The 6,000-nt window shown below is 37.1% G+C and overlaps 1 protein-coding gene across 1 annotated transcript in view; it reads left to right on the forward strand.

Annotated features, from left to right (window-relative positions):
- Positions 1-5,689, forward strand: part of LOC144229748 (uncharacterized) — a 372,666-nt gene extending 366,977 nt beyond the window's left edge. Inside the window, exon 8 of the mRNA XM_077761829.1 lies at positions 5,626-5,689. The gene's annotated coding sequence lies outside the window, so the exon portion shown is untranslated. The remainder of the gene's footprint in view (positions 1-5,625) is intronic.
- The last annotated feature ends 311 nt before the right edge of the window (positions 5,690-6,000 follow it).

The following is a 6,000-nucleotide window of genomic DNA, read 5'->3' on the forward strand; positions in this document are numbered from 1 at the left end:
CCTAGAAAAAGGTCTTTACCTGACCATGCTGGCACCCTAAACTCAGACTTTTGACTTCCAGAATTGTGGTAAAAAAAATTCCTATTGTTTATAACCTACCCCCCACCATCTGTGGTACTTTGTTATAGCAGCCTGAACGGACTAAAACAATTATATTGAATGATTTAACAGTTATGTGAATAGGTGTTAGTTATGTTTTTTAAACAAAATTTTGATTGAAATTTTATAAAGTAAGTTATGGGCCTTTCAGACTTAGTCATAATGACCTTAAATCATATTTATAGTAATTTACATATTGATGGCTCAGAAAAAAGTGGTCTAATTGTCTATTATTCCATTTGCCACAATATGAAAATACAGATGCACAAGGTTATTCATTTCCACATTGTTAATAATTGTAAAATATTGGAAACAACCTAAATACCTATACATAGGTAAGTACATCAATGAAATATAGGTGTACACATAATTGAGTACAATGGAATTATAAAAGGAGGTAGATTTCTATGATCAAATATGGAGTAATTTCAAGAATATATTGTTAAACAAAGCAAAGTGAAAATTATTTAGAATATACTTCATATAAAAAAGATAGAAATACAATAAGTTATATATGCATATTTATATTCTTAGGTAAAAAATATGGAAATGATAACCAGAATCTATTCAGATCAGTTACTAACATGGAGAGGGTGGAGGCAGAATCGAGGTATGAGAGAAGAGAAATGAAGTAGCACAGATGTGAGGTGTACTTTTAAGAAACTTCTGAAAATAAGGTTCATAGCAAGGTTTCACCTACCTCAAATATAGATTAAAAGTTTAAGACCATAACTTTCCTTTTCATTGTATTAATTGTTTCTTTTGCTACACAGATGCTTTTCACTCTGATGTAGTCCCACTTGTCAATTTTTGCTTTTGTTCCTTGTGCTTTGTTGTTACATCTAGAAAATTATTGCCAAGACCAATGTCAAGGAGCTTCTTCCCCATGTTTTCTTTGAGTTTTGTGGTATCAGGTCTTGCTGGGAGCCGCACTGGCCTCACTGGATGACAGTCACAGCGAGGAAATGGTAGCGTTTGCACAGCTCCTGCCATGAGGAACAAAAACTGGTATCTCCTTCTGCTACTATTGGCTCATGTTGCAAATGAGGCTACTGGTATTGACCAGGCCTCACAATATTCCAGGTCAGACTGATATTCNCAAACACCACAGTATAATGACCAAAGGCAAAAATCATCAATGTAAGCTAACGTTAGTGAATGGGGTGCCTGGGTGGCTCTGTCAGTTAAGCATCTCACTTCAGCTCAGGTCATGATCTCATGGTTCCTGGGTTTGAGCCCCACATCAATCTGTGCTGACAGCTCAGAGCCTGGAGGCTGCTTGAGATTATGTCTCCCTCTCTCTCTGCCCCTACCCCACTCATGTCTCTCTCTCAAAAATAAAGAAAACTAAATAAATAAAATAAAAGCAGTGAGCAAAATTATGATAAATAGGATATTTGTGTAGCTGCAATGTAACTCCCTACAAAATGCCTGTTATCACAAAGGGAAATCCGGTAACTTTATTAGGGAAAAAGTTGGCACTAAGTGACCAAAGGTAGTATCACCAGTTATAAGACACTGACCTTAGGTTTCTCCTGATGTGATGTAATAAGAGAAAAACTAATTTCAATGGTATTCTTGCTAAAAACCTCAGTTTAATCATGAGAAATTATCATGCAAACAAAATAAATGATATATACAAAACTTGACCAGTTCTCTTCATAAGAATTAAGGTTATAAACGACAGAGAGAGAGAGAGAGAGAGAGAAGGTGGGGGGGGGAGAAAGAGAGAGGGAAACTCTTACAGATTTGTAGGTTGAGAGGAATTAAGGAGACATATCAATGAAATGCAATGAATGGTTTTGGATTGTATAGAGAAAAAAAATAATGAGACAACTCATGAAATTCAAATCAGGTCTTTAGATTGGCTAATGGAAGTATATCAATGTTAATTTTCCTTTTTTTTGCTAACATACCATGGTTATATAAAATGTTGACTTTAGGGAAAGCTAAGTTAATAATATATTGAAATTCTATAATTTTGTAACATTTTATAAATCCAAAATTGTTTCAAAATAAAGTTAAAAACCAAAAAAATAATAATACTCTGAGCATACAGACACTTCAGTATTTAGAACTTGGTTTAAAAGTAAAAAGAAAAGTAGGAGGGGGGATATTTAGGAAAAATCTGAAGGCTATGACTAACAGATTTTTCGCATACATTTGGAAAAGTAATCTAATTTTTAGTAATAATAATGATTATCTAATTTAGTTAATTATGACACCAGTGTGGTGGGATATATGTTTCATCTCAGCTTTGTAAGATAGGTGATAATGTCCTCTCCATTTTAAGAGGGGTCAACTAGCAATTAGAGGGTTATTAAATCATTTGTCCAAAGCAGAGTCCAAATTTGTTCTCTATTCATGAAAAGAAATTTTTATTTACTGAGTACCTAATAAGATTGTCACTTTGCACACATTATGTCTAAGCCTTGTAATGCAACTGAAAAAACTCATGCCCTTTTTAAGGATTAGGAAGGTAAATTCAGAGAGTCTACCTATTAATAACAGGGAGCTTAAATGAGCATATTTATGGTGCTATATCTGTTCTTTATAAGCTTCACTGCTAATTTCATCTGTGGCCACATGGCTAATTAAAAATCCATCTTTTCCCCTTACATATCACATTGAGTCTATATCTAAACAGGTCTAATAGAAACTTTAGTTTGCCAGGTCATTTTTCTTAAAAAGAAAACATGAACAAAAGATATCTGTATAGTCATGATTAAATGAATAATATAGATTTTTTAATTCTCTTAAGTAAATGAAAGTAAATAGTCCCATTCCAATGAAGCTGAAGAAACACAGACACACTCACACATACACACTTTACCACATTCAGATACACACACCTGATACAAGACAACGAAACAAATGCTGAAAACCCAAAACTTTTTTTTTTANCCATATATCATGTGGTATATGTTCTAGTGACAAACAGTGTGCTGGCGGTAAATCAATGGCTAATTTATGTAACAAGACTAAACCTGAGACTTGAGCTCTCTTCAGTTTAGAGAGTCAAACTTTTGCTTTTTTCTGGTGCATTTGTGTGCCTGTTTGGCCAGGAACTTATTTGCATGAAAAAAATGAGGACAGAATTCTCTGAAAGACAAAAAGGAACAGACAGAAAACCTTAGACTGGTATCACAGCCTCAATTGTCAGTGTGTGAAAGGGAATTTAGAGTAGAGTATTGGCTTTGATCTTCCCTAGCAGCACCCCCAAAGGAAGAAGAATCACATTTGTGACCAGGTCTGGGAGCATTAAAAGTAGGAAACAATGTTAGCAAAAGTTTAATAAACTGTTTTCACTCTGTAAGTGCAAAATAACAGAGAAGAGAGCGAGTTGTCTTCTCTCCACATCTGCCAACCACACAGTTGCTTGTTCCACTGAGGCTCTAAGCATGTTCTGCATGTTGACATCTCTGTCTCCGGAGGTTTGGACGCACCCAAACCTGGTGCGTGGTGGAAGGTCTTCCATGCAAGTGCCGGAAGCTGCTGGGTGTACAGTCCTCATAGAGATCCCTCCAGGAAATACTAGTGCTAATCAGAGGAAGAGGAAGCAAGTGGGGTGAGAGAGGCAACACAATTTCCTATGTGTGGGAAATACAACCTCTGGAGATTTTCCAGAAAAAAACTTGAGTGAAATTGTATGAAGAACTTCTGTGAGAATCCTCCCAATAAGTTGTGGGGGTAAATCCAACAGAATAAGTTTTATCATCCTTAATGCATTCACTCTCACTGTGACCTTGGAAAACAAGAGATACTGAATATTGCGTTGCTACTGTTTTATTTAGAAAGAAAAAAATATTCGTAAAACCATTTCCATTTTAAAAGCCACAAACCTGTTCCTTCAGTGAGCTAAGGTATGCTAAAGTGGTTTTTAAAAATGACCCCCAAATCTCTAATGGCTTGAATCAAAAATAAATTCTAAGAGTAATTCAGAGAGGGGCATAGTTTGGCCAGGCAGCTCTCCTCCATGAAACCATTCATGGCCAATATCTGAATGAGGCTCTGCCATCTTCCAGGAGCATTGGAGATTGCCCCCTTCCTGATAGCCAGGGGAGTGGGGAGTGAATGCGGTGGCACATGGGAGGATTTTATAGGCCAAGCCTAAGGGACACATGCCCTTCAGCTTGCCTTCCCCTGGTCAGAAAACCCTCCTTGTGCCGCAAATACCTGCCAGAAAGTTGGTAAATGGCACGTATGAGCCTCAGAAGGAGAGAACACACATTTTGGCAAATAGCCAGCAATCTCTGTCCCACTCAGTGGACATTCTTTGAATTAGTTTTTTAACAAATTCCACTCAGGCTTCTGAGGGATGAACCCTTAATATGGGCTTACAAATAATAAATCCTTGCTGAATCAATAAATGAGTCACATCTTCTAAAATAAACTTAATTTTTTAAGTGATTAGTAAGATGCCTAAGTGGAAGTTAACCATTACATTTCATTATACAGGGAGATAATTTAGTTAGGACTCACTTCCTTTGCCCATTCAATGCATTTATTCAGGATACATTTATGAAAAAAATATGTGATTTGCTCCTTTTTTAGACGTAAGGAATGTCTAAAAGACATAAGTGCTAAAGATATGAGTGAATATAAGATTTAAAAAAAAACAACTATTTTCCTTCAGAGACCTTAGATTCTAGTGGGGGGTAGGAACTATAAACAGACTGAATAAGTATATANGAAGTGCTAAAGATATGAGTGAATATAAGATTTAAAAAAAAAAAAAACTATTTTCCTTCAGAGACCTTAGATTCTAGTGGGGGGTAGGAACTATAAACAGACTGAATAAGTAAATACAAGCATATCAGAAAGCCATCTGTAGTGTGGTGCAATCCTGGGGCAGGGGGAACCCAGCAGGCCTATTTCACAAGGTGTGGTCAAGGACAATAAATGGAGTCTCTGAGTTTGGGGAAGCTACAAAAAGCTAGAAGTGAGCCAGGTCATGATTAGAGACAGCAGCAGAGCTAGAAATCTTCACAACTCAGCCCATGGCCAGATAGAAGGAGACCATGCTGGTACTCATATTTTGGGCATCTTTACCTGATTTGACAGTAGAAATGAGTATCAAATCCTCAACTGGAATGATAACAGAAAGGATGTCTTATTCACAAGATGATCTTCAGAGGGGCAAAAGATGAGGAGGCCTGTAGAGTTTCATTTCTCAGAAGAAGAGAGTGCAGAAGCTGATATTATAACTGAATGGATTGGGGAGATATTCTGTCCTCAGAGGAGTGTCCACTTGTGATGAGAAGCTACTTGAAAAGCAAACAAATTATGAGTGGGGAAATCTATATTCTTGGNACAAAAGATGAGGAGGTCTGTAGAGTTTCATTTCTCAGAAGAGAGTGCAGAAGCTGATATTATAACTGAATGGATTGGGGAGATATTCTGTCCTCAGAGGAGTGTCCACTTGTGATGAGAAGCTACTTGAAAAGCAAACAAATTATGAGTGGGGAAATCTATATTCTTGGAATGCTGGCTCAGGTAATGGTATGTACCCTTTTCCTATCTTAGGTAAGGTGAAGTGGACATCAAAAAAAACAGCTTCATTAAAGACAGTCTATGGGATGTTCATGGTGAAAAGTGGGAGATACCCAGATTCGACCCAGGTACCTAGGCCTTGCCAAGCCCAGGAAGCCATCAGCCCACCAGTGTTAAGGATGACGTAAGTCCAACTAAGTTTACTGTTGACATTTGTAACCCAGGTACCAGTGCCACAAAACTACTTTTACTGTCAAGGGGTACAGTAGCAGCTTTTAGACTGATGCTTTTCTCCACATGCCTTCATGATACTAACCACATCCACCTTATGGAACTATTGTGCGAGACAGTCCTCCATAAGTTTCTTTAATTCTGATTTGTCTCTCTAGTTATGTCAGAAATGCCAGG

The sequence above is a fragment of the Crocuta crocuta genome, unplaced genomic scaffold (assembly GCF_008692635.1).
Source record: "Crocuta crocuta isolate KB4526 unplaced genomic scaffold, BGI_CrCroc_1.0 scaffold264, whole genome shotgun sequence".
NCBI classification, from domain to species: domain Eukaryota; kingdom Metazoa; phylum Chordata; class Mammalia; order Carnivora; family Hyaenidae; genus Crocuta; species Crocuta crocuta.